This window comes from Triticum aestivum, chromosome 3D, assembly GCF_018294505.1.
Source record: "Triticum aestivum cultivar Chinese Spring chromosome 3D, IWGSC CS RefSeq v2.1, whole genome shotgun sequence".
NCBI classification, from domain to species: domain Eukaryota; kingdom Viridiplantae; phylum Streptophyta; class Magnoliopsida; order Poales; family Poaceae; genus Triticum; species Triticum aestivum.
The window spans coordinates 294,139,755-294,151,576 of NC_057802.1; positions in this window are offsets into that span (position 1 = coordinate 294,139,755).

Below are 11,822 nucleotides of genomic sequence, written 5' to 3' on the forward strand. Positions count from 1 at the left end.
AGGAGTTGACTACGATGAGACTTTCTCACCCGTAGCGATGCTTAAGTCTGCCCGAATCATGTTAGCAATTGCCGTATTTTATGATTATGAAATTTGGCAAATGGACGTCAAAACTGCATTCCTGAATGGATTTCTAGAAGAAGAGTTGTATATGATGCAACCAGAAGGTTTTGTCGATCCAAAGGGTGCTAACAAAGTGTGCAAGCTCCAGCGATCCATTTATGGACTGGTGCAAGCCTCTTGGAGTTGGAATAAACATTTTGATAGTGTGATCAAAGCATACGGTTTTATACAGACTTTTGGAGAAGCCTGTATTTACAAGAAAGTGAGTGGGAGCTCTGTAGCATTTCTAAATTATATGTGGATCACATATTGTTGATTGGAAATGATATAGAATTTCTGGATAGCATAAAAGGATACTCGAATAAGAGTTTTTCTACGAAAGACCCTCGGTGAAGCTGCTTACATATTGGGCATCAAGATCTATAGAGATAGAACAAGACGCTTAATTGGACTTTCACAAAGCACATACCTTGATAAGATTTTGAAGAAGTTCAAAACGGATCAGTCAAAGAAAGGTTTCTTGCCTGTGTTACAAGGTGTGAACTTGAGTGAGACTCAATGCCCGACCCCTACAGAAGATAGAGAGAAAATGAAAGTCATTCCCTATGCCTCAGCCATAGGTTCTATCATGTATGCAATGTTGTGTACCAGACCTGATGTGTGCCTTGCTATAGGTATAGTAGGGAGGTACCAAAGTAATCCAGGAGTGGATCACTGGACAGCGGTCAAGAACATCCTGAAATACCTGAAAATGACTAAGGATATGTTTCTCGTTTATGGAGGTGACAAAGCGCTCGCCGTAATTGGTTACATTGATGCAAGCTTTGACACTGATCCGGATGACTCTAAGTCACAAACCCGATATGTACTTATATTGAATGGTGGAGCTGTAAGTTGGTGTAGTTTCAAACAGAGCGTCGTGGCGGGATCTACGTGTGAAGCGGAGTACATAGCTGCTTCGGAAGCAGCAAATGAAGGAGTTCATATCCGATCTAGGTGTCATACCTAGTGCATCGGGTCCAATGAAAATATTTTGTGACAATACTGGTGCAGTTGCCTTGGCAAAGGAATCCAGATTTCACAAGAGAACCAAGCACATCAAGAGACGCTTCAATTCCATCCGCGATCAAGTCAAGGAGGGAGACATAGAGATTTGCAAGATACATACGGATCTGAATGTTGCAGACCCGTTGACTAAGCCTCTCTCACGAGCAAAACATGATCAGCACAACGACTCCATGGGTGTTAGAATCATTACTATGTAATCTAGATTATTGACTCTAGTGCAAGTGGGAGACTGAAGGAAATATGCCCTAGAGGCAATAATAAAGTTGTTATTTATATTTCCTTATATCCTGATAAATGTTTATTATTCATGCTAGAATTGTATTAACCGGAAACTTAGTACATGTGTGAATACATAGACAAACAGAGTGTCCCTAGTATGCCTCTACTAGACTAGCTCGTTAATCAAAGATGGTTAAGTTTCCTGAACATAGACATGTGTTGTCATTTGATGAACGGGATCACATCATTAGAGAATGATGTGATGGACAAGACCCATCTGTTAGCTTAGCACTATGATCGTTTAAGTTTATTACTATTGCTTCCTTCATGACTTATACATGTTCCTATGACTATGAGATTATGCAACTCACGAATACCGGAGGAACACTTAGTGTGCTATCAAACATCACAACGTAACTGGGTGATTATAAAGATGCTCTACAGGTGTCTCCGATGGTGTTTGTTGAGTTGGCATAGATCGAGATTAGGATTTGTCACTCCGAGTGTCGGAGAGGTATCTCTGGGCCCTCTCGGTAATGCTCATCACCTTGCAAGCAATGTGACTAATGAGTTAGTTACGGGATGATGCATTACGGAACGAATAAAGAGACTTGCCGGTAACGAGATTGAACTAGGATGATACCGACGATCGAATCTCGGGCAAGTAACATAGCGATGACAAAGGGAACAACGCATGTCTGATACGTCTCCAACGTATCTATAATTTTTGATTGTTCCATGCTATTATATTATCTATTTTTAATGTTTAATGGGCTTTATTATACACTTTTATATTATTTTTGGGACTAACCTATTAACCGAAGGCCTAGTGCAAATTGCTGTTTTTTTGCCTATTTCAGTGTGTCGCAGAAAAGGAATATCAAACGGTGTCCAAATGGAATGAAACCTTCGGGAGAGTTATTTTTTGAACGAACGTGATCCAGGGGACTTGGAGTGGACGTCAAGAAAGAAGCGAGGAGGCCACGAGGCAGGGAGGCGCGCCTGCCCCCTGGGCGCGCCTCCACCCTCGTGGGCCCCTCGCAGCTCCACCGACCTACTTCTTCCTCCTATATATACCCATATACCCCGAAAACATCCAGGAGCACCAAGAAACCCTATTTCCACCGCCGCAACCTTTTATACCCGTGAGATCCCATCTTGGGGCCTTTTCCGGTGCTCCGCCGGAGGGGGAATCGATCACGGAAGGCTTCTACATCAACACCATAGCCTCTCCGATGATGTGTGAGTAGTTTACCACAGACCTTCGGGTCCATAATTATTAGTTAGATGGATTCTTCTCTCTCTTTGGATCTCAATACAAAGTTTCCTCGATCTTCTTGGAGATCTATTCGATGTAACTCTTTTTGCGGTGTGTTTGTTGAGATCCGATGAATTGTGGGTTTATGATCAAGATTATCTATGAACAATATTCGAATCTCCTGTGAATTCTTTTATGTATGATTTGTTATCTTTGCAAGTCTCTTCAAATTATCAGTTTGGTTTGGCCTACTAGATTGATCTTTCTTGCAATGGGAGAAGTGCTTAGCTTTGGGTTCAATCTTGCGTTGCTCGATCCCAGTGACAGAAAGGGAATCAACACGTATTGTATTGTTGCCATCGAGGATAAAAAGATGGGGTTTATATCATATTGCTTGAGTTTATCCCTCTACATCATGTCATCTTGCCTAATGTGTTACTCTGTTCTTATGAACTTAATACTCTAGATGCATGCTGGATAGCGGTCGATGTGTGGAGTAATAGTAGTAGATGCAGAATCGTTTCGGTCTACTTGTCGCGGACGTGATGCCTATATACATGATCATGCCTATATATTCTCATAATTATGCACTTTTCTATCAATTGCTCGACAGTAATTTGTTCACCCACCGTAATACTTATGCTATCTTGAGAGAAGCCACTAGTGGAACCTATGGCCCCCGGGTCTATTCTCCATCATATAAGTTTCCAATCTATTTTTACTTTGCAATCTTTACTTTCAATCTTTATCATAAAAATACCAAAAATATTTATCTTATTATCTCTATCAGATCTCACTTTTGCAAGTGGCCGTGAAGGGATTGAAAACCCCTATATCGCGTTGGTTGCAAGGTTCTTATTTGTTTGTGTAGGTACGAGGCGACTTGTGTGTAGTCTCCTACTGGATTGATACCTTGGTTCTCAAAAACTGAGGGAAATACTTACGCTACTTTGCTGCATCACCCTTTTCTCTTCAAGGGAAAAACCAACGCAAGCTCAGGAGGTAGTAATGTTGTTATGCGGTTTGACCGGTAAATATCTTCATAGAATATGTAGGAGCCAATATGAGCATCCAGGTTCCGCTATTGGTTATTGACCGGAGATGTGTCTTGGTCATGTCTACATAGTTCTCGAACCCGTAGGGTCCGCACGGTTAACGTTCGATGACGATTTCTATTATGAGTTATGTGATTTGATGACCGAAGGTTGTTCGGAGTCCCGGATGAGATCACGGACATGACGAGGAGTCTCGAAATGGTTGAGACATAAAGATTCATATATTGGAAGGTTACATTCAAACACCAGAATGGTTCGGGTCGTTTCGGATGAGTTTCGGAGTACCGGGTTTACGGGAACCCCCCTCCCCCCGGGAAGTTATTGGTCCGCATGGGCCTAGTGGTGGAAGAGAGGAGGCCGGCCAGGGAGTGGCGCACGCCCCCCCCCTAGCCCAAACCAAATTGGACTTGGGTTGGGGGGTGGCCGCCTTTCCTTCTCTCCTCCTCCTCCTTCCCTCCTTCTCCTACTAGGAATAGGAAAGATGAGGGGAATCCTACTTGGACTGGGGAGTCCTAGTAGGATTCCCCACACCTGGCGCCCCCCTAGGGCCGGCCACCTCTTCCCTCCCCTCCTTTACATACGCGGCCAGGGGGCACCCCACAGACACACAAGTTGATCTTTTAGCCTTGTGCGGTGCCCCCCTCCGCAGTTACACACCTTTGTCATATCATCGTAGTGCTTAGGCGAAGCCCTGCGCCGGTAACTTCATCATCACTGTCACCACGCCGTCGTGCTGACGGAACTCTCCCTCGGCCTCAACTGGATCAAGAGTTCGAGGGACGTCAGTGAGCTAAACGTGTGTTGATCATCGAGGTGTCGTGCGTTCGGTACTTGGATCGGTTGGATCGCGAAGACGTTCTACTACATCAACCGCGTTACTAAATGCTTCCGCTTTCGGTCTACGAGGGTATGTGGACACACTCTCCCCACTCGTTGCTATGCTTCTTCTAGATAGATCATGCGTGATCATAGGTAAATTTTTTGAAATACTATGTTCCCCAACAAATGGTTCGTTGGGCTTCACCATAGTTGAGAAAGCGAACCATCATGTACTCAAGAGGGTGCCAAATATGGATGATCTTCTAGGGGGTCACGCTTATTTCACAAAGTTTAGTGTGGGGCTAGAGAATTTTTATTAAGTCTCTTGTTTCACACACCCCGAAACTTAATCTAGCATCAAGAAACATCGCCTAAATTGTGCATGTAGGTAGCTAGTATTACTTGTTAAAACTGGTTTACCGCATAACTAGAATTTTGCTAAAACTGATTAGAGGACGTCTAACTTGGTTTTGTAGGGTATGCATATGATGTGGTATAGCCTTCATTATGATAATGAGTTTATGTATGAGATGGTTGTATGTTGTAATGTGAAGTGGCCTACGCGTCATGGCATGATGGCTGGAGCCACGAGATTCCACGTTAATGTAAATATCATAGAGATAGACTACATGTTACAAGTGACGATGGCAACCGTACACGAAGGACCCCGACTTGGAGAAGGTGTACTTGACGCGCGACGAGGAGCTATAATTTTGTGCCATGGCGGGATTTCTAAATTTGGTTCCACGACAACGTTTTCTGAAACGGCTACCATGACAACTTTTTCTGAAATTGCTGCCACGACAACGTTTTTGAAATGGTTGCCACGCCAACGAAATATTGGCCATCACGACGCTTCAACTGGAGATTGAAGATGATCACGGAGATTCCCGGCGCCCAGGGCTATACCATATCATGCTTTCATGAATTGCCTAAGATGTTTATCCCTTGTTGTTTGCACCCTTTTATTGCGTAGTATTCAATTATTAGGGTGATCTCTCACAGTAAATATCAAGTTAAAAGGTGCTCTTCCGAGTGTTGCAACCGTCTATAACATGTGCCCCTCCAGAGTACGACATGCTACCATGAGGACAAACGAGAAGTGAAGTGTAAGGCGGGTGAGGTAGGACTTCACATTAGAAACACTCGGTTGCCTTGAAGTTCTAGTAGAAAATTTCTGAGCTCGGAGCATGAAGCATTGAAAGATTAATAAGAGCCATATGGAGATACGATCAGCAAAAGATTGCCTACCGTTTGAAATTCACATCATATGAGATGCTACTATCCATGGGTGTGAATGAGATCAGGATCTTGAATCACTAAAAATCAATTATGATAGATATTGATTTGAGTGGGAGCACAAATATGTGTTAATTTAGATAAATCACTAGTATAAATTAATTATGAACTATGTCTATGTGTAGTTTGCATTATAGTTGTAGAATTATTGCTCACAGTTCCACCTTTGTTGTCGAAATTGGTTGACTGTTATTTATCTGGTCGAATCTTTTATGATTGAGAGGATTGTCCTCTAAGAGTGCCAATAAGGATTTTATCGTACTGCATGCTTGAATCACTGGGATCCCTTCTACGGTTGGCGGGGCGCGGGGTTGTGCAAAGAGCGGGTCTGACAGGAAGCACACAGATCGTTTACCCAGGTTCGGGCTGTGAACATGCGTAATACCCTAGTCCTGCTTTGGTGGATGTATTTGAGTGTTCTTAAGCTAGCTACAGGGTATGACTTGCCCAAAAGATTCGAATCCTCCTCCTGGTCACCTCGGGCCACCTTTTATAGACAAAAGGGGTTGCCACAGTGGCACACAGGAGGTGGAAAGGTGCACAGTGGATGAGTCTATCCTCTGGCACCGTCGGACAAACACATTTAATGCGCTGCCGACGTGCCCCTCTTACTTTATCGGGGACGACAAGGAAGCTCGTCCCAGCTGTCGCCGCCTCGCCTAGCTGCGACGCGCGTCCGAGCTGACGAGGCGTTGTAGCGCCACGTTGGCTGGCTGCTGGGCTGGTGCGGTGGTGGAGTCTTCACGAAGATTTTCATGCCACCACGCAGGTGCTAGCTGAGTCGGCATAGAGGCCGCACGCCGCCACGTAGGTGCTTGCCCAGCTGGTTGAGCTAGCAGCTACATGGGAGCGGCGGTGTAGTCTTGGCAGATGTGGGCCTGGCCGCGGCCCCGTAAGTGTCCTCGGGAAGGGTCCTACCGGGGCCCCGGCAAGGGTCTTGCCGTGGCATCGTGGTCGTCCCCGGCAAGGGTCTTGCCGGTGGTCTCGTGGATCTCCTCGGCAAGGATCTCGCCGAGGGTCGTCGTCTTCTGGTCCTCATCTTATCTTGTTTGTTTATGATCTTGACGAAGATCTGCATGCCACCATAGAGGCGCCTCCCGAGCCTTGGTTCCAATGTGGTTGGTTGGTGGTGTTGGAACCCGCGGGCTCAAGGGTGGCTTGCTCTGCTGGCGTTGGGCAAGTTGCCCCGGCAAGGCTCTTGCCGGGGCTGCGAAGGCTGCCCCGGCAAGGGTCTTGCCGGGGGAGTCCACCTCGCCCTCTTTCTCTTTTTGTCTCTTGGCGTTGCTTTGGTTGCCTTGTGCTCCGGCTTCCCTCCTCTGCCCTGCTTGGTGTGGCCATGGGTGCGAATCCGACTGCCCGTGCACAAGTAAAGGGGTAAAAAGGAGTGCCCCTACTTTTGTACACCGACAGGAGCCCCCGGGCCTAGGCCACACATAAGTGTGACACGTTGTTGGTCCAGGCCCAAAACGGTGTGCTGGCAGGCGAGGCGGATTTTTACCGCGGTAAATTTTTCGCTTGCTTGCACTTCCCCATGACCCGCATTGATTGCGCGTTGTGGAGGGTCGTGTGTGACGTGGGGGTCATGCATGGAGCAGTTCCCGCATGCATGCGTCAAATCACAGTAAATGGTAAAGAGGCGGCCCGCGCCTTCCCCATAAAAAGGAATAACCGCAGGCACGCTGCTCATTTACCCTCCGCGCCTTCTCCAATCTCGGAACCGCTGTCCCCTTCTTCCTCCCTCTCGAGCTCTTGCCTTTGCTCGCCGCCGCCGCGCCTTCGTCTCCCTTCATCCCTCGCCTCTCGCAGCCGCCATGGCACCCAAAACCAGCAAAGGCAAGGGAGTGGCTAAGGACGTCGGGGCAAAGGAGCCGCCGGAGAGCGAGTTGGCGGCGCGGCGGACGCAGTCCGCCTACTTCCCCTCGACGGTTGAAGCAGTCCACCTCCGGGACTACTTCAAGCACCTGTTGGGGTGCAAGACGGGGGGAGACGACGGGGCACCCGCCTGAAGGAAATATGCCCTAGAGGCAATAATAAAGTTATTGTTTATTTCCTTATATCATGATAAATGTTTATTATTCATGCTAGAATTGTATTAACCGGAAACATAATGCATGTGTGAATACATAGACAAACAGAGTGTCACTAGTATGCCTCTACTTGACTAGCTCGTTGATCAAAGATGGTTGTGTTTCCTGGCCATAGACATGAGTTGTCATTTGATTAACGGGATCACATCATTAGGAGAATGATGTGATTGACTTGACCCATTCCGTTAGCTTAGCACTCGATCGTTTAGTATGTTGCTATTGCTTTCTTCATGACTTATACATGTTCCTATGACTATGAGATTATGCAACTCCCGTTTACCGGAGGAACACTTTGTGTGCTACCAAACGTCACAACGTAACTGGGTGATTATAAAGGTGCTCTACAGGTGTCTCCAAAGGTACTTGTTGGGTTGGGGTATTTCGAGATTAGGATTTGTCACTCGATTGTCGGAGAGGTATCTCTGGGCCCACTCAGTAATACACATCACTATAAGCCTTGCAAGCATTGTGACTAATGAGTTAGTTGCGGGATGATGTATTACGGAACGAGTAAAGAGACTTGCCGGTAACAAGATTGAACTAGGTATCGAGATACCGACGATCGAATCTCGGGCAAGTAACATATCAATGACAAAGGGAACAACGGATGTTGTTATGCGGTCTGACCAATAAAGATCTTCGTAGAATATGTGGGAAACAATATGAGCATCCAGGTTCCGCTATTGGTTATTGACCGGAGAGGTGTCTCGGTCATGTCTACATAGTTCTCGAACCCGTAGGGTCCGCACGCTTAACGTTACGATGACAGTTATATTATGAGTTTATATGTTTTGATGTACCGAAGGTTGTTCGAAGTCCCGGATGTGATCACGGACATGACGAGGAGTCTCGAAATGGTCGAGACATAAAGATTGATATATTGGAAGCCTATGTTTGGACATCGGAAGTGTTCCGGGTGAAATCGGGATTTTTCCGGAGTACCGGGAGGTTACCGGAACCCCCCGGTAACTTAATGGGCCTTAGTGGGCCTAGGTTGAAGAGAGGAGAGGAGGCCAGGGCAGGGCCGCGCCCCCCCCAGTCCGAATAGGACAAGGAGAGGGGGGCGGCGCCCCCTTCCTTCCTCCCCTCCACCTCTTCCCCCTTTCTCTCCTAGTCCAACATGGAAAAGGGGGGAGTCCTACTCCCGGTAGGAGTAGGACTCCTCCTGGCGCGCCTCTCCTCTAGGCCGGCCGAACACCCCCTTGCTCCTTTATATACGGGGGCAGGGGGCACCTCTAGACACACAATTGATCATTGATCTCTTAGCCGTGTGCGGTGCCCCCCTCCACCATATTACACCTCGATAATATCGTAGCGGTGCTTAGGCGAAGCCCTGCGTCGGTAGAACATCAAAATTGTCACCACGCCGTCGTGTTGACGAAACTCTCCCTCAACACTCGGCTGGATCGGAGTTCGAGGGACGTCATCGAGCTGAACGTGTGCTGAACTCGGAGGTGCCGTGCGTTCGGTACTTGATCGGTCGGATCGTGAAGACGTACGACTACATCAACCACGTTGTGTTAAACGCTTCCGCTATCGGTCTACGAGGGTACATGGACAACACTCTCCCCTCTCGTTGCTATGCATCACCATGATCTTGCGTGTGCGTAGGAATTTTTTTTGAAATTACTACGTTCCCCAACAGTGGCATCCGAGCCAGGTTTTATGCGTTGATGTTATATGCATGAGTAGAACACAAGTGAGTTGTGGGCGATATAAGTCATACTGCTTACCAGCATGTCATATTTTGGTTCAGCGGTATTGTGAGATGAAACGGCCCAGACCGACATTACGTGTACGCTTACGCGAGACTGGTTTCACCGTTGCAAGCACTCGTTGCTTAAAGGTGACTGGCGGGTGTCTGTCTCTCTCACTTTAGTTGAACCGAGTGTGGCTACGCCCGGTCCTTGCGAAGGTTAAAACAGCACCAACTTGACAAACTATCGTTGTGGTTTTGATGCGTAGGTAAGAACGGTTCTTGCTAAGCCCGTAGCAGCCACGTAAAACTTGCAACAACAAAGTAGAGGACGTCTAACTTGTTTTTGCAGGGCATGTTGTGATGTGATATGGTCAAGACATGATGCTATATTTTATTGTATGAGATGATCATGTTTTGTAACCGAGTTATCGGCAACTGGCAGGAGCCATATGGTTGTCGCTTTATTGTATGAAATGCAATCGCCATGTAATTGTTTTACTTTATCACTAAGCGGTAGCGATAGTCGTAAAAGCAATAGTTGGCGAGACGACAACGATGCTATGATGGAGATCAAGGTGTCGCGCCGGTGACGATGGTGATCATGACGGTGCTTCGGAGATGGAGATCACAAGCACAAGATGATGATGGCCATATCATATCACTTATATTGATTGCATGTGATGTTTATCTTTTATGCATCTTATCTTGCTTTGATTGACGGTAGCATTATAAGATGATCTCTCACTAAAATTTCAAGATAAAAGTGTTCTCCCTGAGTATGCACCGTTGCAAAAGTTCTTCGTGCTGAGACACCACGTGATGATCGGGTGTGATAGGCTCTACGTTCAAATACAATGGGTGCAAAACAGTTGCACACGCGGAATACTCAGGTTAAACTTGATGAGCCTAGCATATGCAGATATGGCCTCGGAACACGGAGACCGAAAGGTCGAGCGTGAATCATATAGTAGATATGATCAACATAGTGATGTTCACCATTGAAACTACTCCATCTCACGTGATGATCGGACATGGTTTAGTTGATATGGATCACGTGATCACTTAGAGGATTAGAGGTATGTCTATCTAAGTGGGAGTTCTGAAGTAATATGATTAATTGAACTTGAATTTATCATGAACTTAGTACCTGATAGTATCTTGCTTGTCTATGTTAATTGTAGATAGATGGCCCGTGCTGGTGTTCCGTTGAATTTTAATGCGTTCCTTGAGAAAGCAAAGTTGAAAGATGATGGTAGCAATTACACGGACTGGGTCCGTAACTTGAGGATTATCCTCATTGCTGCACAGAAGAATTACGTCCTGGAAGCACCGCTGGGTGCCAGGCCTGCTGCAAGAGCAACACCAGAAGTTATGAACGTCTGGCAGAGCAAACTTGATGACTACTCGATAGTTCAGTGTGCCATGCTTTACGGCTTAGAACCGGATCTTCAACGACATTTTGAACGTCATGGAGCATATGAGATGTTCAGGAGTTGAAGTTAATATTTCAAGCAAATGCCCGGATTGAGAGATATGAAGTCTCCAATAAATTCTACAGCTGCAAGATGGAAGAGAATAGTTCTGTCAGTGAGCATATACTCAAAATGTCTGGGTATAATAATCACTTGATTCAACTAGGAGTTAATCTTCCGGATGATAGCGTCATTGACCGAATTCTTCAATCACTGCCACCAAGCTACAAGAGCTTCGTGATGAACTATAACATGCAAGGGATGAATAAGACAAGTCCCGAGCTCTTCGCAACGCTAAAGGCAGCGGAGGTAGAAATCAAAAAGGAGCATCAAGTGTTGATGGTCAATAAGACCACTAGTTTCAAGAAAAAGGGCAAAGGGAAGAAGAAGGGGAACTTCAAGAAGAACAGCAAGCAAGTTGCTGTTCAGGAGAAGAAACCCAAGTCTGGACCTAAGCCTGAAACTGAGTGCTTCTACTGCAAGCAGACTGGTCACTGGAAGCGGAACTGCCCCAAGTATTTGGCGGATAAGAAGGATGGCAAGGTTAACAAAGGTATATGTGATATACATGTTATTGATGTGTACCTTACTAATGCTCGCAGTAGCACCTGGGTATTTGATACTGGTTTTGTTGCTAATATTTGCAACTCGAAACAGGGGCTACGGATTTAGCGAAGATTGGCTAAGGACGAGGTGACGATGCGCGTGGGAAATGGTTCCAAAGTCGATGTGATCGCGGTCGGCACGCTACCTCTACATCTACCTTCGGGATTAGTTTTAGAC